At 39.6% G+C, this 25324-nt stretch overlaps 2 protein-coding genes across 7 annotated transcripts in view; one reads left to right on the plus strand and one right to left on the minus strand.

Annotated features, from left to right (window-relative positions):
* The window catches only part of LOC5566514 (alpha-N-acetylgalactosaminidase), a 254907-nt gene extending 251297 nt beyond the window's left edge, over positions 1-3610 (minus strand). Inside the window, exons 1-2 of one of the 4 annotated variants that reach the window (XM_021845467.1) lie at positions 3502-3610; positions 2372-2584 (exon numbers count right to left, since the gene is read on the minus strand). The gene's annotated coding sequence lies outside the window, so the exon portion shown is untranslated. Of the gene's footprint in view, positions 1-2371; positions 2585-3423 lie in introns of all 4 variants that reach the window. The other 3 variants (XM_021845466.1, XM_001650856.2, XM_021845468.1) reach the window with 3 other exon arrangements.
* Positions 1-25324, plus strand: part of LOC5566513 (6-phosphofructo-2-kinase/fructose-2,6-bisphosphatase 1) — a 399659-nt gene that overhangs the window by 293179 nt on the left and 81156 nt on the right. The gene's annotated exons all lie outside the window — the stretch shown is intronic.

Raw genomic sequence — 25324 nt, forward strand, 5'->3', positions numbered from 1 at the left:
TGTACCAATAGTATCATAGCTAAGAACAAATATTTGTATGAAATCCAAAAATAAAGTCAGCGGCAATATTTCTACTTTATCTGGAAGTGTTTTATCTTGTTTTTATGTAAAAATAATGAAAACTTCGAAAGCATACATTTTTATATTTATTATCGCTTGTGCCACTATAGGTACTCATGTGCATAAAGAATCACTGTTCCTAATTTCTGTTCCTATAGTAGAACTAGCTTCACAGCGTAGACACAATACAAATCAAAATCGTACTTTTACAACACTTATATATATTTCCTTCAAAATGAGGATTAAAAGCTTTCGATTGACGTAAACAAGTCCTAAATTCATAGATTATTTTGTTTTTTTAAAAATAGTTTCTCTTAGTAGTGCTACTATAGGAGCAATAGGTTTACTGTAGGTGCAATAGAGCTTAAATTTTAAGCAAAACTTTTTATTTCGATAATTTTTTGAACAAAATCGAGCTGTGTATAAATGGTACCGTCATTTCGGGTGAAATTGATCATTTTTTCACGTTTTTTCTAGTCTGTTTTCTATAATGTTAACAAAGCAAAACAACTAAATGCAGGAAAACAAGTACGAAGATGAGCCTCATCGACTTATGTACCGAAATTTTCTAACAAATGTCATTTTAGTGTTAACAAATATATCTAAAATAAAAAATCAGGGGATCTCATTTCGGGGTGAAATTGATCACTTGTCAATGCCATTATTGTTAGTTTTCAAAACAACTCTACATGATAAATTTGAGCTCCCTGAATCCGAATATGCTTGTCAAATTCTTAACAATGCAATATTTATATAAATAACGAATAGTTAAATTTCAAGAATTACGCGGAAAACACCTAAATGTATGCAATTTTCTAAGTAATTCAATGATATCTAACAGAAATTCAATAATTTCAACCATATGAGCTAATTGGTATGATTTTTGGTGATGAAATCTGGTTTGGGGATATATCTCAAGCATCCTCACAAACTTTCATCTTTATACCATGTTCAAATCCTTGCTTAGAAATAGAAGTTCATAGGTGTTTGTCAATACTTCACCGTGCATGATTTTGAAATTTTACATTATTTTCAGAGTAATAAACATTGTGTAACGCAAAAAAATTCACAACACACAATTCGACAATAGTTACGACAAACAACGTTCACTTACTGCAGCTTACATTGATATTTGTGCTCCATTACGAATATATAAAATCGTGTGATACGATGGTCAATTTCAACCATCTGATCAATTACACCCGATTTTACGGTACCTTAATAATTAGCCCCTGGCCATCATGTCAAAAATATTTTAGAACGATTAATAAAACGGAGGTGAAAAGCCAACAGTGCGACTATAGGGAACAGTCTACTAAGGGAGCACCGACCCTATCTGGAGATTTTTTGAAGATCCACTGTAAAAAAAGTTTAGGATATTACTGAAAGATTCTAAGATATACATTGAAAAAAAGAATTTGAAAAACTTTCAGAAGAAATTTTTCCTGATATCGGAAATTAAGATTTATTATTTATATGATATATATATATATATATATATATATATATATATATATATATATATATATATATATATATATATATATATATATATATATATATATATATATATATATATTGATCAAATATCGTTTGACTGCGCATGATTTCAGAACAAACCATCCTATTTTTACAGGGTATTATATGGATGTCAGAAAGGCCATTTTTTTCGTTATAAAATTAATAAATGAACCCTTGGAGCACTAAACTAAAAATGTACTAATTCAGCATATTTTTATGTAGTAAGAATTGTGCTAAAGTTAAAAAAATCATGCCATTGTTTTACGAATCATATTAGTTTAGATTTTTTTCTCTCTGATATCACGTCCCAACTGGGACAGAGCCTGCTGCTCAGCTATGTGTTCTAATAAGCACTTCCTATGATAGTAAATGAGATTTTTCTTTTCCAATTGATCATTCTTATATTAATATATCGTATGGCAAGTACAAAGATACTATTTGCTCGGGGAAGTCTACAAAATCTCCCACCCGAATAGATCCTCGACTGGTGGGTTTCGAACCCACGAGCCTCAGCATAATCTTGCGAGTAGCTTCGCGTTTGTTTCAACAGCTTATAGCTGCCCTTGTCAAAGCTGTATTCTGTTTATCAAACCAAGTCAATCTAATCTAAGCAGTTTCTGCACTTCTCAAACCAATCGCTTATCTTGTGTTGTTGACCTTTGTTTGACTCAACGACGAACAAATTATTTGTCCGATTGCGCTCATCCTCAATCTTCTAACGACAGTCATTATCATCGCATTCATCCATTTCCCTTCCAACCATCTTCGCCAAAATTTCGAACATACTAACCTGTTTGAGTGTTTTTGGAAGCGGCCAAATTCTCGTGTTCTCAAAGTCAATAACCTCTCGACTTTTTTCTGATCCAAAACTCGACGGTGATGACGTTCTGCTTCCTGTCCTGCTTGATTAGTATCCTTTTGCACACTTGAGCTTTATGTTTCTTCACGCTTATTCACTTCTTCCTATACACAACAGATGGTGAAAAGTACTAGTAGAGCACTGCTGTAAAACAAAAAAACAACAATTTCACTCACTTTTCCTTCTCTGCACTGCGTAGTGCGGTTCTGACTTCAAAACAATCGAACTAAAACAAGTTAAGGCAAATGCACGCTTTCGACTCTAACAAGTTAGGCCCTCGTCGTCTCACAAACTGCGCTTTTTGCTGTTTGCCGAACCCACTATCCGTCAATACTTGTTGTGTAGGTGCAGCAAAGACTGCGCCACGGAGGGCGGGAGTATAGCAAAAACAAGTTGCAGTCCGCGCAAGTACTGTGAGATAACCGATATCGAGGCGAAATGGTTCACTTTCCGCTGGCAACACACGATAACAGCAAAAAATAAATAAAGCAAAATCCTATCGCGGTGGGCAGAAAAATGCGCTTTTGTGCAGTATGTATGTGGTTTGAACGACACTTGCGAATCACTTCCAACTGTTCGCTTCAGTATTTAGAAAGTCTAGCAAAAAGTGTTCTTCAGAGCTTATGGATTGAACACGCCTATGAAGATATTGGCTTTTATGCAAAAATCTTTAATTACTTAGTAATACGTAATAAGTAAGACCTAAAATAAATAAAATGACAAAGTTAAAACATATATATGTAAGCGTTATCAATCCAGAATCACTTCAGAATTATCACGACGTAGACATGAATTATATGCGACTCGTAGTACTCGTGTCTATATCACACTATCCAATCGTCTAGCTCCAATCCCAATTATTTGAACGACGTGCGAAGTATTCACAGCCAAAGTTTATCTTTACACTTCGCACTAAGCAGCTGATTGCTTCTATTGCAATTGTTATATCACTGAACACCAAGTAAGATATATCATCAACCCACCGAACGGAGAATCTACGACCGATATCGAACAGTTCAGATCGAAAACTACTTCACCAACTCTGGGAAACGAATAGTCACCAAATAATAGTTGGACGACGAAAAGTATTGGCTTAGGGCAGCACCAAGAGGGAAACACGTGTGGCTGGCTCGGGAGTCAGCGCGAGACTTGACGGACGGCTTGGTCAAACGAATCGTTCCAGCCAGTGGTGCTGCTGGTTAAGCTAAGCCGTGTTGAGCTGGAGAGCGCTGAGCATTTGAGCCGTTTGTCCATAAAGCTGCGCGCGTTAACCCTTTCTTGGCGACGTGTGGATGGCTACTTTTGAAAATGCGAGATCGAGAGAGCCCCCGGCTTATGGGGCTCTCTCGTTGGATACATCCATTGTGGGGTTGTTGTGGGATTAAGCTTAGCTGGTTGGTTGTAGACCAGGCCAGGTTTACTCAGCTTATACGCTTGAGCTGGATAAACGGGTGAGTAGCATAAGAATTGCCACATAAGAAAAAGAGAGGAGAGCTGAAACATGAACCTAGAAATAGGCATGCTCCAATACAAAAAATGTGTTGCACGATGTGTTTCATCGTGATACATTTGACCGAGTATTGTTCAGTTGAATTCTCTGGTACCGGCAAACTTTGTCTATCCTTGGCCGAGTGACAAAAACATGAGCGTGATTTTGGAGAATGTTGCATGATACAATGTTGCGACCTGAATAGAAGTTTGTACCAGTTTTATTATTATATTATTACCGTTTGTGAAAATACGATTGAACAGCACTTTAACAAGTAGGTAATTCAATTTGATGTTTGAAGACATTAGGAGGATTAACTAGCATCAAAAGAATTAAATAGTCAAATGTAATATAAATAAGTCAATATTATAATGAAAGTTAGTCATTTTTAAGATGAGGACCCAAACAAAGTCGAATAACATCCGCATAACACAGCAATAACAAGATATATTGCGCATTTCTTTCACCACTGGCCTAACGCAGAAGTTTTTACAAGTGCGGAAACGGTCATAAATGGGCGCGGTTGTAGGACATTTCCCAGAAAGTCAAACCCCAGAACGACATTCCCCAGAATGACGTTCCCCAGAAACCCATTACCCAGAATGGGACATTTCCCAGAAATCCATTCCCCAGAATGGGACATTCCCCAGAAAACCATTCCCCAGAATAGGACATTCCCCAGAATGGGTTTTATACGTTTGTAAAGAGTGGAAAAAATTGGTAGTTTATAATAAATCTTCGAGCTGTTTAGTAGAATACCTATAAGTAGATGAAAAAAACGAATTTAGTACTATACCATTTAATTCCACTAGAGTTTGTATCCTTTGACAGATACGCGTATTTCGACCTCAACTGTAAGGCCGTCTTCAGTGTCGTGTACTAGACTCGACTTGGTAATTTAGTTTTTTTGTCGTTAAGAAATGTACCTACTGAATTGATTCGAATTCCGGACACAGACGTCAATTCACCCAAAATATTATTTTGTCAAATTCATTATTATGGATCTCAAGCGAATAAAATCGGAATTGAGTTAAAAAATCTTTTGAACGGCGAGTGCTTGCTTCCTTTTTCTCAGGCAAACCATCTAAGCTGCCGTCCATAAATCACTTTGTCTTCTATGGAAGGGGGGGGGGGTGTGGCATAAAAATTTCAAAAAGTTTGTACGGGCGAAGGGGGAAAGAGGTGGTTTTGTTGCTAAGTGGTTCATCGGTAGACCCAACCATAATCTTAGGAGGAAAATGCTGTTTAAAAATTTTCTTAATTGTGTCTTAATTAATTTCATAATTGTGCTTCTGTCGTTTCCCTGAATATCATTTCCCTGAATGCCACCTCGCCGAATGACCCGTTTCCCCGAATAAAGATGCAGTTCAAACAGGTGCAAGAATAGTCTTTAAGGACTGGGTGCTGAACTAGAATGAATGATTACCAATTATAAGAAGAAGATAATATAGATTTGAACGTCATCCTCGACTAAATATATCTTGCCAAAAATGCCAATGATGGTGAAACTCGAAAGAACCGCCAATCAAGTGAAGAAGGGTGCATATTAGATGACCGGTTCGTTACCACCTCGAAACACAAAAGTTATGATAATTATAAGAGCTAAAAACTTTTCGGAAACTAGGCTATTCGGGGAAACGGGTTGTTCGGGGCACTGGCATTCTGGGAACTGGCGTTCGGGGAAACGACATTTGGGAAACCGACATTCGAGGAAAAGTAGCTCAACCGTTTAACATAAGCTGTTCCTACATATGCCATTCTGTGTTTTATGATCAAACTTGATCCAAGCTATTGTTTTTTTGTTTTCATAGTTATTCTTCCTTCTTTTAACATTGGTTGTTCTTTCTAATTGTACTTTCAAAGGGAGATTGGTGTAGTGTAATATGTCACAAAGTAAATTAATGGAATTTGTTTTTCGACTTTTATGGCATTTTCTCCCTTCTTTTGAACATATGCTGTTCTAGCTTTATTGTCTAAATAATTAGGGATGGTACACATATTATGTCACGCTAAAATTTAACTTTTACGACGAGAAAATCGTCAAAAAATATAAAAATCTTCCAAATGGTTCGAATTACTTTTCCGACCATAGGTGGTTAATTTTAAAGAATTTTTGATTTAAAGATTCTCCATTCAATAAATAAAAGACTGCAACAAACCGAAAGTCCTACCAATAAAAATAAAAAAAACAGTACGAAAATGTTTTACCTATGAAAATTATGGTTTTCCTCGAATTTTCCAGTTTTCACTATTTACTATTTACCATTTTCCTGGATTTGAACACCTTAAAGATCTCTTGTTATTTTTTTCTGGGGAATGTCCCATTCTGGGGAATGGTTTTCTGGGGAATGTCCCATTCTGGGGAATGGATTTCTGGGGAATGTCCCATTCTGGGGAATGGATTTCTGGGGAATGTCCAATTCTGGGGAATGGCGTTCTGGGGAATGTCGTTCTGGGGAACGTCATTCTGGGAAATGTCGTACAATCATGGGCGCGATTGCATCAAATCAAGTCGGTGTCTTCAGCGGGCTTATTCTTCGCAATCCAAAAAATAAGTGCTCTGAAGACACCAATATGATGCGATGCAATCCCGCACTTTTATTCGCATTTTCGCACTTATGAAGCCGAACTTCGCAGTCCAGTAGTAAATGAAACACACAATATTATCATGCATTAATTTTGTTATTTTTTGTTATCAATAGGAAGACACTTGTTATCAAAGAATTTTGAGCTGTCAGATCGAGAATGCCGTTGACGGGAGAATGACGTCAAATGTTTGTTCCCATTATTCGATCTTTATAACTAATTGATAATACTGTTCGACAAAATAAAATGTTTGGATGGATCAAGGATGCGTCTATATGGGTCTTGAAGTGCAAGAAAAGTGTAGGAAGAGGCCGTTTTCAAATGATTTGCAGCACCTTTGGATTATTTTTTGACAAAGTTTGAAAATTTGGCATTTTTAATCACAAAAAGTGTAATAAGCAAAATATCAACATAATTTGAAATTTAATTATTCAACCATTGAATTTGTTAAATCAATACTTTTAAGCACAGGATGACTTCAGGGAAACGTGCACCATTACAGAAGAATATTGGCATCAATTATATATATGAATTTGGAATTTTAACGATCATTAAACAAGTATGTAAGAATGTGCACCATATAAATACTCCTTTTTTAATATATTTCATACATCTGGTTTATTATATGATAATTATTATAGGTTTAAGAAGACGCTTGATTAGGATTTGATTCTTTGCTCCATTAGATAAAGCAATTAGCAATGCAATCCAGTAATATTTTTCTCAAAAAATGTGAAAATGTTGATTACTGGATTATTGGTTGCTATTTTACGTTAGTCCGTAATTTCTAGGGATATTCTGATAAAAAATGGATCTCACGATAGGTAATCTATTCTTAATGAGTACCTATCAAAATATTTAGAAATTGCAGATAACAATGTTATATCATTATTCTCATACATCATCATCGTCTCCTGATAAACCTACTAGCTCATGTAAGACCACTTACATGTCAGAGTCCAACCTAATATTGTATTTCTGCTGAGAGTTTATTAGAACAACCAGCCAATTGCTTTATCTAATGGCGTAAAGAATCAAATCATAATCAAGCGGCTTCTTGAACCTATAATAGTTATTATATAATGAGCCAGATGTGTGAAATATAAAAAAGTAGTATTTATATGGTGCACATCCTCATATGCTTGTTTAATGATCGTTAGCATTCCAAATCCATATATAAAATTGACGCCATCTTTTTTAGTCATCCAGTACTAAAAAATATTGATTTGACAAATTCAATGGATGAATAATTAAATTTAAAAAGATATTGATATTTTTCTTATTACACTTTTTGTGATTAAAAATGCCAAATTTTCTAAAAAGTTATGGAAATCTTTAAAATAGTTAATAAGCCCAGCTAAAGGCACGGATAATGGTGTAAAATTTTTTGGTATTGATGAAGATCTTGGTGACAAAGCAAAAGCTGATAAATTAAATGAATACTTTATTGATAGTGTCAAGAAGATTCACAACAGTATTCTACAGTGTGCATCAAATGATACTGGAAACGTAAGTTTAAATCCAAATTACAGGTGGTCTAATTTTAAACCAATCGATATGTCACGACTGAGAAACACAGTACAAAATTTGAAAAAAAAGTAAGAGGTTGTTTCCGAGATACGACCGTTAAGTTGACGTTGGATAACGTTAGCCTCTTCTATTTCCTGATTTGAGACTGTCACAAACTTATGAAACATTTCTACTGCAAAAAATCCAATTAATTTTCACACTATTTGTTGCATGTCAATTCTGATTTATTATAGACATTGTGTGTTATTATTTTGTGTTAATACAAAATAATCACTTTACATGTATTCAGAAGCTTAGGCGATTATATTGAAGAATTGTTTTTTAAGTGTATACTTCATCATTGCTAATTTGGTGCGAATAATTCAAAATAACTCTTTTGCATTGATTTTGTGGCCCTGAAAAGGGCCGTTTGGTTTGTTTGTTGGTTGGTTAACATTTCAACACTGATAGAACCGGTCGATGGAAGAAGAAGCCAGAGCGGTAAATCTTGCTCTCCAAACAAATATTCCGGGTGAACGTTAGATCCACGCATGATCCACTAAGATTGGTTGCTTTAGTGGGATCCGAAGCCAGTTTGAGGTTGAGGTACTTCTCCATGAAGTCCGCAAACTCCATGTTCTTCTCTTTGCTCATATCGATGTTGAAGTTGCCTGTCACGATGATTGGCATAGTCTCCTTGTGATACTTGAACAAGTTCCGCGCCATGAAGAACTTCTTCTGCTTCTTCGTTGTATCCGGGGAAATGTAGAGACAAACCAGTAGTGTCCGACAATTCATTGTAGTGATCTCAGCAGCGCAGATGTCACCATAATCATCTGACAAGCCCAGCTCTACATTATAACTGGTGCAGAGTTTGCGGATCGTGTGCGGCACAGCCATCGTTGTTGCTGAGTTGTTTTGATATATAGCGACACCTGCAACTCTAACGTTATTACGCTTTGCAGTTGTGATACAGGTGAATCCATTCAATACCGTGTGGCTTTGAGCACCATCCCATGCCTCGGAAAAGGCCAGGATATCCACCATCATCAGCACAGGATCGGCAGAGATATCGGATGCGTGTTCCACGAGGTTTTGAACGTTTAAGCTCATCAATCTGCAAGCAGACTTGCAGCGTTCGATGGCTTCAACGATTTCCAGGATGTCAAAGACCTCAGAAGGGCACGGTTCCTTCTCCCAAACTTCGGACATGATTGTTCACAAGTACAGAATGCAGTACACAAGCCACTTGATTTTAGATGTTGGTTCATTAATTGGCTGGATATATTGATTTGATGTCTGTGTTAGGGAAACCAATGGTATAAAGAGTGTAAAACTTGTCCAACCCTGTGTATGTTGACAATTCTCACAAGCCGAAATTTGACGATCTTTTCTTTAAATTGAGTGCATATATAGATTTAGCCACAGGTACCTATTTTCAATTTTACCAAAACCATTCTCCACGTCGAAGTGGAGGATTAAAGTGATATTTGTGATACATATAATAGGAAATATCGTTTAAGCTAACTCTTTATCAAAATGTTGGTGGCCTTGAAAAAGGCCGTTTGTTGTGAAAGATGATGTTGACGGTGTGACTGAAGGAAGGTCGAGGCCCATCAGATGACTCGACAGGACGGATTCGTTGTTGACTCTGAAAGAGTGGGAGAAAAGAGTTATATATTTCATAAAGTTTTGCGTTAAATTATATTTACCAGATGGTTGAGCCTTATATCACGGGTTGCAAAACATCCATGATATTTTGAAGAATGCATCAACAAAAGAATCAAGCATAATATTGCGATAGGTTGGTAGCCATGATCTGATATCCAAAATTAATCGGTACTTCGTCACAGAAACAGACTGTGCACTGGGAAGAGCTCAACTGCAGTTTATGAAACCTTCGAATAGACGATGTTCCACTGTTGGTGCTGAACGATTTGGAAGAGAACGACACGAATCACATATTATGCAAACCTTACATCATCAAATTACATTTACCAGATTATCGAGCCTTGAATCGCGGGTTACGAAACGTCTTCTCTCACGATGCAAGGATTTGCCAAAGAAAGCATATCGATGGACGGGTTGGAGATTTCAAAACCAGGCACAGCAAAACGGGAGGAAAGCCGACACTCTACCGTCATGAATGCACTGGCTGCAGGAATAGTTGTCGATGGGAACCATTTACTGGACAATGTTTCACTGTTAACGCTGAACGATGTAGAAGAGAACGAAAATAATTAGTTATTTTGTACATCTTAGCCTAAAAGACTATTTACCAGATAGTTGAGCCTTGTATCGCGGGTCACGAAACATCATGAAGAAAGCGCATTGATGGACGGAGTGAGAACGAAGTCAACGACGGGAGTAGAACTCAGAATAAGGCAGAGCTCAACTGGAGGCAGGCCGAGATTCTCAATTTGCAGACCGTTCAAATCTCAAGCACTGAGAGTATCGGTCGGTGGTATGAGAAATACGCACAGTATCTCTTGCACTGTATGCGAATGTTCCGGGTGAACGTCAGATCCAGACATGACCCTCCCATGGTAGTCGCTTGAGATCGATCTGAGGCCAAATCTAGGTGCAGGTATGTCCTCATGAAATCGATGAACTCAAGGTTTTCCGGCTTCAACACGTCGATGTTGAAATCCCCCGTTACGATGATTGGCATGGACGTTTTGCTGTACAGGACCAGATTACGCGCCAAGAAAAATTTCTTTTGCTTGATCGTGGTGCCTGTAAAAGAAAAGAATTTATTATGAAAATGAGAAACACAAACTCCGTTTTAGTCATACCTGGTGAAATGTACAACGAAAACAGTAACGTGCGAGTACCCATAACCGAGATTTCGGCGGCGCAGATATCACCGTACTTGTCTGCTTCACCCAACATTGCATCGTAGCTAGCACTGAGCTTGTCGATGGCGTGAGAAACGGCCGCGGTGGATGCTGCTGTGTTCTGGTAAATGGCCACACCGCCAGCTCTTGTTTCGTCACGTTTCTCCTGGGTGATGCAGTCAAATTCAGCCAGGACCGCCTGTGTGCCATTGTCCATCCATGTTTCACTCAGTGCAAGCAAGTCCACGGCACTGAGAACACGGTCTGTTGTAATGTCTAATGAGTGTGCGTTCAGGCTTTGCACATTTATACTCATCAACATAACAGCAGACGTGTTTGATGCTATTGTTGCCATAACATCCTCGCCGATGGTACGCAGACGGTGGTTATTTAAACGTCCAAGCTCTGTTCGGAGATCTCTGATTCTTGGCGTTACAGCGGCTTTTCCGTGGTGAAACTTGAAATCGTTGCTCTGGTTCGTCAGGTACAGTCCTTCGATGGAAGTAACCCTTGAAAGGCCAACGTAAACCAGTTGCTGCTCCTGGCTTTTCTCGTAGTTGTACACAACTTCTGAGAATGTGCCTCCTTGCGATTTGTGTACCGTAAGGGCACAAGCGCTCACAACCGGAAATTGAACCCTCTTGCACTTAACTCCACCATTGAGGCTAATGTTCGCTGATCGCTTGGCGATTGGGGTCCACTCAGCTTTCAGAACACCAGGCTTGGAGTATACCAGTGGTCTGGCCTTCACTCTCAACATTCTTCCAATGGAGTCGTTCTCAAATTTTATCCACAACCTAGTAATCTGCTGCTGAGTATCGTCTTCGTCGCGTTCGACGAACATTAGTTCTCCGATCGCACCGTTAACGATTCCGTCTTCAACGTCGACATTGGTCGTCAACATGTACGGAGTACCCACAGCAAGCCGCAGTAGGTACGGCAGGCAACCAGTCTCTGCTACACTCATCTTATGCACCTTTGTGCGAGCACCAGCCAGCTGAGAGTTGTCCTTGAAACCGGAATAAATGTCATCCGCCGTACATTCAGCTGCCTCCCGATCCACTAATGCGATGGAATTGTATCGCTCCACGTCGACGTTTCGATGGAACAAGCGGATTGCACGCGGCACGTGTTGCTGACACCACTCCGCTGTACGGAATCTGCTCTCAATGATGACGACTTCGTCCGGAGACAACTGCTCTCCATTACCGATTTTGGTAAGGATGGTGGAGAATTGCTCATTGGTTTGTCGCATAACCTGGACCAACGGGTAGAACTCGAGAGACTGCCATAAGACGGCACCGTGCATTGAGTTGACACTCGGCTTGAAGACTGGGCGTGCGTTTACTGGAGGTAGCTGACGAAGATCACCGCAAAATACAATCTGCATTCCACCAAACGGATCATCATAATTCCCGGTGATTTCCTGGAGTCGAACGTGGACGGTGTTCAAAACATCAGCACCAAGCATGCTGGTTTCGTCGATGATGATAGCTTTCACGTTTGCGAAAGCGTTGCGGTACAACTGCAATGCCTCAAAGCTTAGCTTCGAACTTTGCCTCCGAGACATGGTGATCCGAAAGGCGGAATGCACTGTAGTTCCTCCGATAGCCACAGCTGCTTTCCCAGTTGATGCGCAAGCAACATACGCATTATTCTGGGAATTGTGTGCTTGGCTAAAGCGATTCACGGTCTCCATGAGTATTCGCAAAGTGAACGTCTTGCCACAACCTGCCGGGCCTGTGAAGAATATCTGCACGGGTTTGATACTGTCATCGAAGCTGTGCAAACTGTGAATGATGTGCAAAATCAAATCACGTTGCTCCGCATTTGTTGCACGTACCATCTCACAGTACTCCTGCTTGGACATGACGTTTGCACGCTGCTTGACGACTGCCGCCATGGGTCCATTGGGCAAGTTATTTATGTCGTCATCGTTCGGTTCCATGCTGATGGTGCGAACGTACTCATCGCGCTTCTTGTTAGCAACCTCTTGCTGTACGTCATCTTCATCAGACAGACGGATATACTCGGCTACGACCTGGTCCAAGTTCAGCTCGCAGTCGTACTCCTTGTGTTTGGCGAGTATAGCAGCCTCGTTGTCTTCATACAACATGAGGAACTTATTGCGATCGAGTACATCGCAGACTTCATTTCTGAATGGCAGAAAGAGCAGCACCATCTCCCGTTTGTACTCAACTAGTTCCGACATGTTGTATCCACACCAACGCAATATACGGGGAAATCTGCGTATCTTGTACGTATTCTTCGCCCTTCTTTCCTCCGTATAAAGTGCTGCAAAATCCGCCAAGCACACCTCGTCCATGCCTTCACGTGCCTCATAGCGTTGTATAATGTTGAGGGTCCAAACATCGGTGGAGTCTTCTTCGAGTTCTTCTTCGTCCATTTGCTTCGTCCGTTTCCGCGACTTGATCCGCTCGTGTGGCCACATCGTCGGAATGAATTCCACCTATAAGATAAAATAAGTGAGAATTATCATGACCTGCACCAATATGTAACAAACAAAATAGTACCTTACGGCTAGCTTCCGACATCGGTTGCCTGAGCAAATACCACGCAGCTTCCTGGGCGGACATTTCCACGCTGTTGAGCATTTTGATGCTAACTTTCTTCAGCAATCCATTATAGTCGTGATCGGGATGCTCTTCCTGAAGCTTTATCAGCTCGCGGTGTAAACTGCTTATGCCCCTGTTTGTTTTGTTGACATACTCAACAACATAAGCAGCACACGAGAACTCCTCCAAGACAAACTGCAGGTCCATGTTGGAGCGCAGAATCTTACCAATCCAGGGATTGAAAGGGTTGGTCCAGAGTTCTGACATGGAGCGTTTCAGCATGACTGTCGGTCGCCGAATCGAGGAACGGATCACGTCAAGGTAGTACTCGTACGTGCAGTTGCGGTCAACAAGGAACGCTTCCATGCTATCGTATGCCTTGGTTTCGAGAGCATCCCGCATGCTCACAGCAGCTCTGCGCAACTGATCAAGTCGGCCATCTCCTGTTGTGATCGGGAGTAGTACCCTGGTCTGATCCATCGGCCAATATGGTATATTGAACCGGCACCGCTTATCATTGCGTTTGAAGCAAGTAAACGTATGCTTATGGACCTAGAAAACATTATACTCATAAGTAATAACTCATCACACTATACATACTTTCAATTTACCTGATTGCCATAAGTTTCAGTTAGGTCATCTGCACGGACGGAGCAGAGCATGTCGATCAGTTGAACAGTGGCAGGCATATTCTCTGACATGTCTTCCCGAGGATCGTTAGCCAACCAGAGAAGAATGTGAGCGTGCGGACTGCCACGGTGCTGGAATTCTATGCGTTTGAAATAATCAACAACATAGTACTTCCCAAACGGACTGTATCGTGTGGACGAGAGCAGCTGCATGATCACATTCACCAGTTTGTTGAAATATACACAACAGGTCACGGGATCCTCGCTTACGAGGGTAGCACGCTGTAGCGCAGTCAGCTGCTGCATGATATCTGCTACACCGGCGTCACTGGATCCGTTTGACAGCTTATGCAGTACGGTGAGCAAATGCGGCCATCGAATTTCATTTGCGCTCAATGTGAGGAACATGGTTGGCTTCCCCAACTGGCGGATCATGGCAAAGACATCCCGCTTCCTTTGCTGCCAGTACTGGATCGAGTTAGGGATGGATTTAAGGAAGGACAGATTACGCTCGATACATGTCTCCAAAAACTCCCGGTCTTGCAGCTGAGCGCGAGTTATGTTGGCCGTACCCATGCATTTGAAAGTGTTCTTCAATCCCTCGGAAACTCGCAAGCGCATGATCTTCATCGCCATGAAGAGGATATGCTCCGGCTTTGCTCCTCGTCGATCACGGCGTCTTATTTCGCTAGTAGCCATCATGAATGGCGTTACGCGAACTTCAGGATTGAAGGATCTTGGATATCCCAGATATATGTCCGGGAAGGACAACTCTTCCGCAAATTCATCATAGATGATGGATAGTGGAGTTCTGTTCTGGCCTGGCGCAATTTCGAGACATTTGTCCTCATTCCACAACAGGGTATGCTGTTGACCAATGAGAAGCTCAACCTCGTTCGATGCGTCGATAACCTCCAAATCGAAAGATGTATTTGCCGTTTGGGGTATTCCAAGTTGCTGTACTGGCTCGATGGCCGCCAAATGTTCTTCACTAAACGTAATGCCGTTTCGCCTATACAGCGGTGTGGCGACAAGGTAGTTAAGCCAGGCCTTAACCGTACCTTTCTTGACGTACCCGGACAAATAGCTTGACTTGTGTATCATGTGCTTCTTGATGCACACATTGAATGCACAGTCGTCGTCAAGCTGCCGTGGAAGCTCCTTCACCATCGCAGACACATCCACCGGAACGTTGATAATTTGACCAATAATGGCCAAACTACCTATTTAACAAAAATTATACAGGAAAATGAATAAAATATATCTATAAATAAAAATACCACTATAAACTACAAACCTGCTGCATGCCGCAGACGGCGCAGCTGCATAAAGCAGATTCTTGGTGAAACCAGTCTGGTGGTGATTGGATCAAGTGGAGGCAGATTTGACGGAAATTTTGGATATGTAAAGCCATTCGTCTGGGACAGTGTAGGGATCAGGCCACGTTTTAAGCTGCTTCGACAAGTAAGACACGCTGATAATCCATCAACAGTTTCGAAATAGTTCGCTGCCATCAACACGGCACCATCGGCATTACTAAGTGGTTTGAGATCATTCTGAAACCAAATTCGTGCACACACGTCACAGGCATAGCCGAACTCGTTTTCGATGAAACGTTTCTCGAATTCTCGATCAGCACGATCCAAGTTGGGTTCTCCCTGAGTTAAATACAGCGAAGGATCCTCATCTTCATAGCGATCATCGCCATCGTCTTCTTCCGGGATAACAGGAACATCATTGGCTTCTTCTTCCATGGGATACGATGAGGAATCACGAAATGCGTCAAGCACCACTGGAATATCACCGACGTTTGATTGTTCTCGAACATAACGTGGTGATGGGGTGCGTACCGGAATCGTACGAGTGGTGTTGAATTCTCCTCGAGTAGAACGTGATAGGAGAATAACTTTTAGACACAGTTTTTGACAGCACAATAAAAATGATAAAATTTAAAGCAATTGTTAAGAAACGATGTTATACGATGCAGACAAAACAAGCCGCATCTTCTTGAATATTTTATTTCAAAATTACTCGAATAGCTGATTAACTGAAAGTATTCAACGGCTAATGGGAGTAAGTGGTATAATCCGTGTTGTAAGCAATCACTGTATTCGCCACGTTTTCACTGATATTCGGCAGCGCTTTCCTTAAACATTCACGACACAAGCGATTAAACGGATGTCGGAAAGAAAAATGTCAATTGAATGCACCGACCCCGACCATTTCGCTAGGAAATGTTAAGGTTTAGTTTGTTTCTGACATTTTTCGTAATAGGCTGTCGTGTGTTTCTCGATGTTCATTCTACCGCTCGTGCTGTGTGTAAGAGGTGACGGTAGCGGATGAAAGTAGCAAAATAAAATGACTGCTAATCATGGCAACGAAACGAACGTCGCGCAAAGTGTCGAATGTTTGCAGCACTGGTAGGGTACAATTCAATTGATAAATTAAACAGATATAACTTTAAGAATTTATTCAGCTCTGACCCCAAATATTAATAAAATATAATTGGATTAATACAATATTTCCAAATCATTTATTCAGTATTTATATAATATTTATTCAATAAACTTATTATCCTTTACCTTTTATTACATCAGAATGAAAACTGTGGATTGATTAGAAAGACGTGTAAATGTGAAAAGCTTTTTAATCGATTGCAGCAACTAAAACAACACCTAATCGGTTGTTCCAGTATATGGGTTTCGTGATCAAGCCTCTCACTCTTCATTAACCACCCATAAGTATGTGTTCCGAAAATAGAAACGTCAAATCAATCAAAATCAAAATAAATATTTGAAAATAGAAAATATGATTGAAATTATCGCAAGTAAAGCACTTACAGACCGTTACCAGACACAGGAAAGAAAGTAACAAATAATATCGAATTACAGGGTCCTACAGTAAACAAAAAATTACTTAAAAGAAAATCCTTCAAAAATGTATATTCTTATATCATAATTTCAGCGATTAGACTTTTAACGCTTTGAATGAAACGCAAAAGCCGGAAACCCAGATTTACAGAATAACATTACACTTCAATTCAGTGAAACGAACATAAGATATATCCTTATTTATTTCTATATAATTATTAATTATACTTTTGAATATTATATGCTAGATAGAACTAGTCGGGAATTCTCAACTACCTTTTAGCGGTACGAATTATTAATAACAATTAATGATAAATAACACTGCGGAACACGATTTTGTCTCAAGCATCAAAATACCGCTATTAACTTAACTAAGAGTTGCTCAGTCTATTGCCGTTTTCAAAAATATCACAGCACGTCTAGTTTTTGAGACATTGGCTGTTGAAAATGCAAATTTTCCTATATCAGCCAACTTGCATGCAAGTTTGACAGCTTGTATGGAAATTTATTTGCTTAATTTGCCACAGAATTCAAACTTCATGTGTTAAACAATACTTATCATAAAAAATCATAATATTGTCGGCGCTCAAAAATTATTTTTTGATGGTTCTGAAAATAATTGTATTGTGCCGTTTCAGAGAAACGAAGAATTTTGTATGGTGACTGCAAACATGGCTTTACATGTTGAAAAAATCAATTTAATCTAAAATTAACCGTGCAATTTCAACCAAATTATATCTTAAATGAAAGTGAAAGTCCTATTTTGCATGCTTGGTGGATAAGATCACAAAAAAGTTTGATAAATCATACTTTAAATTTTATGTAAACATCAATAAAACCAGTGTTTTATTCATCTTTGGCGACCTGTAGCTAAAAATTGTGACGTGCTGGAAAATTTCTGAGAACGGCATCAGATTCACCAACCACAAATCAACAAGAGACACACAATTTGGTTCTCTTGACAAGCCTAAATGTCATTTTTGTTACGCTGTGTAATCAGAGTAACAAGCGAATTCCCTACCTTGTCGCGAAGTCCCTTCACCAGCATCCCAAGCAGCAGATGAAGCAGCGTCGTCCTTGGCCATTCTCATTCTGGCTCGATAACACCGAGCCCTTTCTGCATCAGTTTTCGGTTGTTTCTTCGGTGCTTCGTCCGGTTGCTGCTCCTTTATACGCTTCCGCGAACTGCGCATATACTTCGCAGCCAAATGATCAGACATAGTATTCTGAATTCACTACTCACAGTTTCACAAAACTACACTTGAAAAAATATCACGCAACTTTGAATGATACTATCACGAGAACATTCGCAACAAATTGTACGAAATAAGGTGAAATACAAATCCTTTATTGATATGGTATGTGAATTTGATGTCTGTGATAGGGAATATGCCTTTTGCGTGCAATAGATTATGGTGAAATAGTTCTACTTTTATGTTATTTATTGTTCAAGAGAGGCAGATTTGGGAGCTGTTAATAATCACATTGAACTTTTAGGCAAGAAGAGGAATGTATGACATTTTTATGATTCGATCCACTACGAATTTTATGAATGATATCAATATTTATTCAGTAATTTGATAAATGCACCATTTACACTGGCTCTGAGTGAAAAGCAGCCAAATTGGCGCTTCGCGCTAGGGGAAGATTCAAATTTGACGGCCATCGTTTTTCGGGGTTTCACCCTCCCTCCCCCAAATGATTGACATCATTTTTGAATGACCCCTAGTGAAATTATTAAATTTTATGGTCGCATAAACCAAATTGTATTTGTATTGTACGCCATGTAAAAATTCCATCAATGATCACTATTACCAAAATTTTAGCAATTTTCAATAGTGTACCTATAACAAGTAATCCATAGTTTTTTGCATTGGCATTGACACGTAGATAAATATGCAATCAATTTGAAGGATTAGTTTTCTAATTAACAAGGTAACAAATGCATTTGATATTTTTTTTCAAAATACAAATAAATCGCACTACCAAAAATTCAAACTGGAGCAGTGTTATGTAATCAGAATTCTCAGTTATGTCAATAGTAGAGAGAAATTTGCAGTAAAATTGGCTTCCCCGTTTTTGCCCGTGTGCCTTAATGCTAGCGGATGAGTTAAATCTGCTTCTCCGGCAATTGATTGTCTGCTGGTTCGCGCCGGACCGCAATTTAGTCAGTTTCTCGTCGTCGCGATTGGCCAACTCAAGATGCGAAGAGTGATGCTGGTTTTCTTGTCCACACACTAAGGGTGAGTCACGAATTTCGATAATAACTCAGCAGCGGAACATTCGGTAAACAAAATTTGTAGATATTGTTGGAATTTTACTGATTTTGGTAAAATGTTTACCGCAAATCACTAAAAATTTCACCAAAACTATTATTTTTGATTCACCGACAGTTCTGTTGCTGTGACTATTGCCAATAATGTTGCGTGAAATATTTTCGAAACTCTTTCAAAATTAAATTGTCGTCCTGAAAAGGACGGTTGGGTCGGGTTGGGTTGGTTTATCGTCGATCGCCATTTCATGCTCAGGTTTTGTGAATTCAGTGGTAGTTTTGCTGTCGGTGATGGGGACGATTGAGCTTCCAAATCTGTACAGCGTATGGCCCTGCCACTTCAGAGCGTAGCCGACAGAATTCTGGATGACTTCAGCACACCGCGGGTTTCCTCGTAGATGAGACCGGAGGTACGATTGACGTCGCCACGGCGAGCCAGACGGCGGATGGCGGGCTTGGTGATGATGCACTGGATGTTGTCACGCTTGGCGCTTTCTTTTCCGAGGCCGGTCTAACTTCGGCAACGATTGTAACAAAACTGATGCTCGGCCGCCGGCTCGGCTGCTTTTATGCGGTACGCGATGGATGAATTCTTCTTGCTCGCTCGCTGTTCACTGTTCGTCTCGCTCGCTCGCAAGAGAAGGTCATAAAAGGGACCGGCAGCCGCGCAAATTCAATCATTCGTTTGTTTCAATCCGTCCAGAGAACACCACTACGACGATGGCTGGAAAGCAGCCCCTCGCAAGCAGCCGGTCACGAAAGTCGCTCGCAAGAGCGCCCCAGCCACCGGAGGAGTCAAGAAGCCGTATCGCTATCGGCCAGGAACGGTCGCTCTGCGTGAGATCCGTCGCTACCAGAATTCTACGGAGCTGCTGATCGACAAGTTGTATTTCCAGCGCCTGGTCCGTGAAATCGCTCAGGACTTCAAGAGCGATTTGCGATTACACAGCTTGGCGTCATGGCCCAGCAGGAAGCGAGCGAGGCCTATCTTTGAGGGTACTAACATGTGCGCGATCCACGCCAAGCGTGTCACCATCATGCCGAAGGCCTTCTAGCTGGCTCGTCGTATCCGTGGCGAACGAGTTTAAATTGAATTAGGACGCAATTTCAAGCAAAACGGCCCTTTTCAGAGCCACAACAATGTATTCCACGTAAAAGAGTTACGGCTTAAGATATTTCACCTATTATTAATTAATTAATTTATTTAATTGCCAATTTAAATTTCGGATGATTAGTTTTTCAACGGCAAACAAAGTTTTAGCTAGGTTCCCGTCGGGCGGCGGTAGCATTTTTGCAGTTTTCTCTGTGCGCTTATTTGGTTTCGATCGACAATTTATTACCAAATCAAATCATCAACAAAGCTGTTGCTGATAAGTTTTAGCTTTCAATTTGACAAGTTTATACTGATCGCTTTGGCATGCATGTGACAAATGACTGACCGAAATATGAATCCATTCACCAGTAATGTCGCTCTTCACGGTGTAAAATTCTCATAACTCTCTTTCAAAATTAAATTGTCGTCCTGATAAGGACGGTTGGTGGTAGTCACAATCCATGGAACTGGGTTTTCATTCCATTCTTAGACAGAAACACACCAAAAGATTACCGAAGACGATTGAATTAAAATGCGGTCGTGCGCGTGCGCGTGAAGTGGAATTTGATTGGCTTTGACTGAACACGAGATAATAGAGAGAAGTAAGAAGAAGACCGAAAGGGGCGTTTCCCTTCGAAAGACGAAAGTGGCTAAGATATCTCTCAATGATGTCTGTGTCAGGAATACACAGGAAAAATGTGCTTTTCTTCGAAAAATAAGACATGCTTCGATATTTCTCAATTTTTCAATAGTTTAGCCATGAGAATCAATAGTTTTCATTGTTGGAGTAGATTCGTAGAAAGATTTCCAATCGATTGGTGCAAGAATCTAGAAAATCTATCCGGGCATTAGTAAGTTATTAACAGTCAAAATCTAACCACTTTTCGTGACGCGAGCGATTTTTCGTTTTTCGAAATTGTACCCCAGTATGTTGCCGTAAGACGTTATCCAACGTCAAAATTGGTGGAATCAATAACGTCAGTACATCGGTATTAGTTGATGCATTCGAAGCAATTAAACATGAGTTTCTCAAATCCCTTAGCAGAGGAGAGTTCCCATCTGGATGGAAAAAAATCACTACTTGTACCACTGCCAAAAGTTCCCAATTCTCAAAAACCCGAGGACAGAAGACCAAAAAAAATGTTACCAGTGTATGAAAAGGTGTTGGAGGGAAGGAAGACTTGATGATTTTGTGAACAAATATGACACTTTGCCACCAGAGCAATCAGGTTTCAGAAAAAATAACATTCTTGTGAAACAGCTTTAAATTTGCTACTGTTCAAATGGAAAAAAAAGCTCTAGAGAGGATAAGAAAGTTATTATGACCATATTTTTAGATTTAAAAAGAGCCTTTGAAACAATACTCTAGGAAAACTAGGAATTGATGGAAAGGTTATTGAATGGTATTTGGATACATTGTCTATTCATGATGAGGTTGTGGAGCAAGTAAAACTGGTGAAATACTTAGGAGTAATAGTTGACGAGAAACTTAATTTCAACGACTTATTGAAAATTTTCTGCGTCGTTGGCGATCGGACGTATCAGTGTTGTTCGTAAGAACTAAAAATGTAAAATTTCTGGATTATTATTTTGAATTAAAATCATATATTGTTTTTTTAAATAAATTTGCTAGTGTTGTGTACTAGGCAGTGTTTGCGAATTCAGCGGACGGTAAATGGCAAAAGTGGAAGGGATCCAAAAAATGGACTTCCAACCTACTCGCATTTTCTCGCTAACTTGGCCAACACATCACTGGCGACAAGCGATTTTCCCACAGTCTCGGCCGCAACCGTATTATTTTCTTCGGCCTTCAGCTGGGCCTAGATCGTCTGAATATAGTTCTGCTTGTTCACATCGCTCTCGAGAATCTTGTCTTGGGTCTTGGACGCAGCATCGCGAACCTGTGTTGGAAGACCATACTCCAGATCCAGCAGACAGGTTTGGCAGACGTTTTTCAGCTTGCTGCAAGTCTGGCAAATTTCCGTTTTCTTGAAACGCATCCGCGTTCCCGGACACCACCGGAAGATTGTGAACGGACGGGTGTTGAGTCCTTGCCATAGCGCTCCTTGATCATTTGAACGAACGGATTGTCGCTCAGACGCGTCTGGCAAAGGACGGGAAATTCGGAATCCTCCCAATTATGTGACGATTCTGGCTGTTTGGTTGGATGGTTGCTCTCCCCAATTCAACAAATTCCACGCAGGGACGATCGATTTGTCACTGACTTCGACACCTGCGGCAGTCAACGTGTTGGTCACTACCGAATAAAACTGTTTTTACGGCGGAACGCGACAGTTTTCACCGGAATATTTGCGTTTGTTTGCTGACGAAAAAACATTCTAGCAACATTTTGGTTTTTTTTTTCTCGATTTGTAACCATATTTATGAATAATATTTTCGTGTTCCGGAATTCAGTTCATGATTTGATTATTCATGATTTTAGAAATCATAGTCATGATTTGCTGTCAACGAAAAAAAAATCTTAACGATAAGTATAATGAATTATAACTTTGTAACACACAAAGGTATAACAAAAAAACACACTTATTTCCCAAAATCATGACTCAGATTCCAGATTTTGAGAATGGATTTGTTCCCGTGTATAAAAGTCATATATGTACAACACTTGCCGTTAAAGAGAAAAGGGAATATAGGTCAATTCTATCGTTACATAATAAATGGACACTGCCAAATCTTAAAGAAGCTGTAATGATCCTTTGAAATGCATTATTAGATACAAAATTCATTATCCCTCATTTTATCGCACGGTGCCAATGCTTGGTACGAAGAGTGAGGATTTTCCACCGGTTAGTTTTCAAAACACAACAGCGTGTTCGTACTTAATATGATCTAAACAAGAAGAAAAAATATTCGTAGCCTATTGAAATTTTCAGCAAAGTTACTTCTGTTCGTTAAAAGCATAATTTGCGAAAGACAGCCATGCTAAAATTTAAACTGTGTATGAATTATGACGAAATATGTGAAATGCCATTTTTTCGGAGATTTCATACTTAAACACTACTAAAAAAAAGAGAATACTGTTATGACATATTCACAAAGGTCATGCTTTTTATTTGGAGATCATTTCATTCAAAGGATGCATTGAGAAATATTGAAATGACTATGGAAGTCGTATTATGAGCAAATACGGCTGAAAAAATTAAAAGAGGATAACTCCAAATTTGGAACTAATGTATCAAAACCCAAATTGGGTTTTTATAGTATGGGTATTTCAAAAACTGCAGTCATAAATTTGTGGACATTTTGAGTGTTCTGAAATCAACCTTTGACTTTGCGTACCGTTTTGATTCATATTACGGACAGCTTCAAATTCCGGACGCTTTCGTTTGTATGGGAAACATTTCACACGAAATGTTTCAATTTTCGCCGTCCAAAAGTTCTCCTTTTCAAGGCTCGTTTTATTAGGTTTTTTCCATAAATATCATTGCAAATTTATAATGCCCAACTACCTTAGACCTTAGTGGTTGAACGATTTCAATTGATGATTTGACTGTTCCATTAATGATTATCATGAGCTGGCTGTAATTCGAATCAAAGCGTCCGGAATATGAGGCAAAAGTGAGGGAGCGTCCGGAATAAGAATCATGAAAAGGCCACACGTTTTGATTTATTTAAAATTATTCAAGTTGCGGACGCGTATTCTTTACCCACCATCCGAAAGTTAAGGGCTTCCGACGCTCGATAACGCTAAAAAATCATACAGAATGATTTATTTTATATATTTATTCCTCACCAGGTGGAGATCCACAAGAATCATTATAAAATCTTTCAATATTGATTTATGACGTTTACGTCTCACCAGCCGAGTGGAAGTTTGAACAACTACTTGAAATCGAAACATTACATGTAATAGGATTAAATGAACAAATTGAAGTGAAATATATGACAAAAAATAAACGTCTTCTCGGTAAGAATCAAACTTACGATTACTCCCAATTCGCTAGACAGGCACGTTACCATGGGTCCTCTCGTGACAAAGTTTTTAATGTTTGGAAGTTGTTAAGGCTTCTGATTAGTGAATTGGAAATAGTGAGTTGTACGCAGTTTTCACTTAAATTTGTCCATTTAATTCAATTGTTAATTGTATGTAATATATAGATTTCCGATAATATAAAATCATAGGTACAGCACATACCTGCGTATTAGACTGGCCCTTAAACAAAAAAGTTGAAAAATTTAACGGGGCACCCCCTATATATATTAGAGTGGTTCAAAAAATCGATTTTGCTTCACACCGCTCATTCGATTCTAGATCAAATTCTGAGTGTCCTCCCAAAATTTGAGCTCATTCGGATGAAAACTGAGACTGCACAAGCCCTTTGAAGTTTATATGGGAATTACTATGGGAAAAGCAAGCAGTTCATTCAATCGGTCATAGTGTTTGCCCATGTGTTCTTGAGGATTAGAACTACGTTGATACTGTGGGATACAATAGTCAGCTACAACTTTGCCGAAGACCGTTTTTAAATCGAACGCCCCAGTAATTAGTTATTGATTTTTGAATGAGTTGTAAAACTTTGGCTATAATTATTGGGCTGTCCTGCGGGCATCACTGGATATATGCAGTAAAACATAGTAGCCATGATTTGTGCGTGCTATCTTTCGCGCCAGGTGCAGCAATGTTGCCTGTTCAGAAGTTGAATGAGCACTGCTGAAGAATTTGTGACTGGATACAAATCAATAACTAATTACTGAGGCGTCCGATTTGAAAACGGACTTCAGCAAAGTTGTAGCTGATGAATGTATCTCCCAGTATCAACGTAGTTCTAATCCCCAAGAGTACATGGGCAAAAACTATGACCGATTGAATGAATTGCCTGCTTTTCCCATAGTAATTCCCATATAAACTTCGAAGGACTTGTGCAGTCTCAGTTTTCATCCGAATGAGTTCAAATTTTGGGAGGACGTGCTTAGTGTAAGAAAAAAGCTCTCTCAAAATTTCAACTCATTTGGTTGCTCCCCCAGCTGGCGCATTCAAGTTGAAGTTTGTATGGGATATTCG

The sequence above is a fragment of the Aedes aegypti genome, chromosome 2 (genome assembly GCF_002204515.2).
Source record: "Aedes aegypti strain LVP_AGWG chromosome 2, AaegL5.0 Primary Assembly, whole genome shotgun sequence".
In the NCBI taxonomy this organism is placed as follows: Eukaryota; Metazoa; Arthropoda; class Insecta; order Diptera; family Culicidae; genus Aedes; species Aedes aegypti.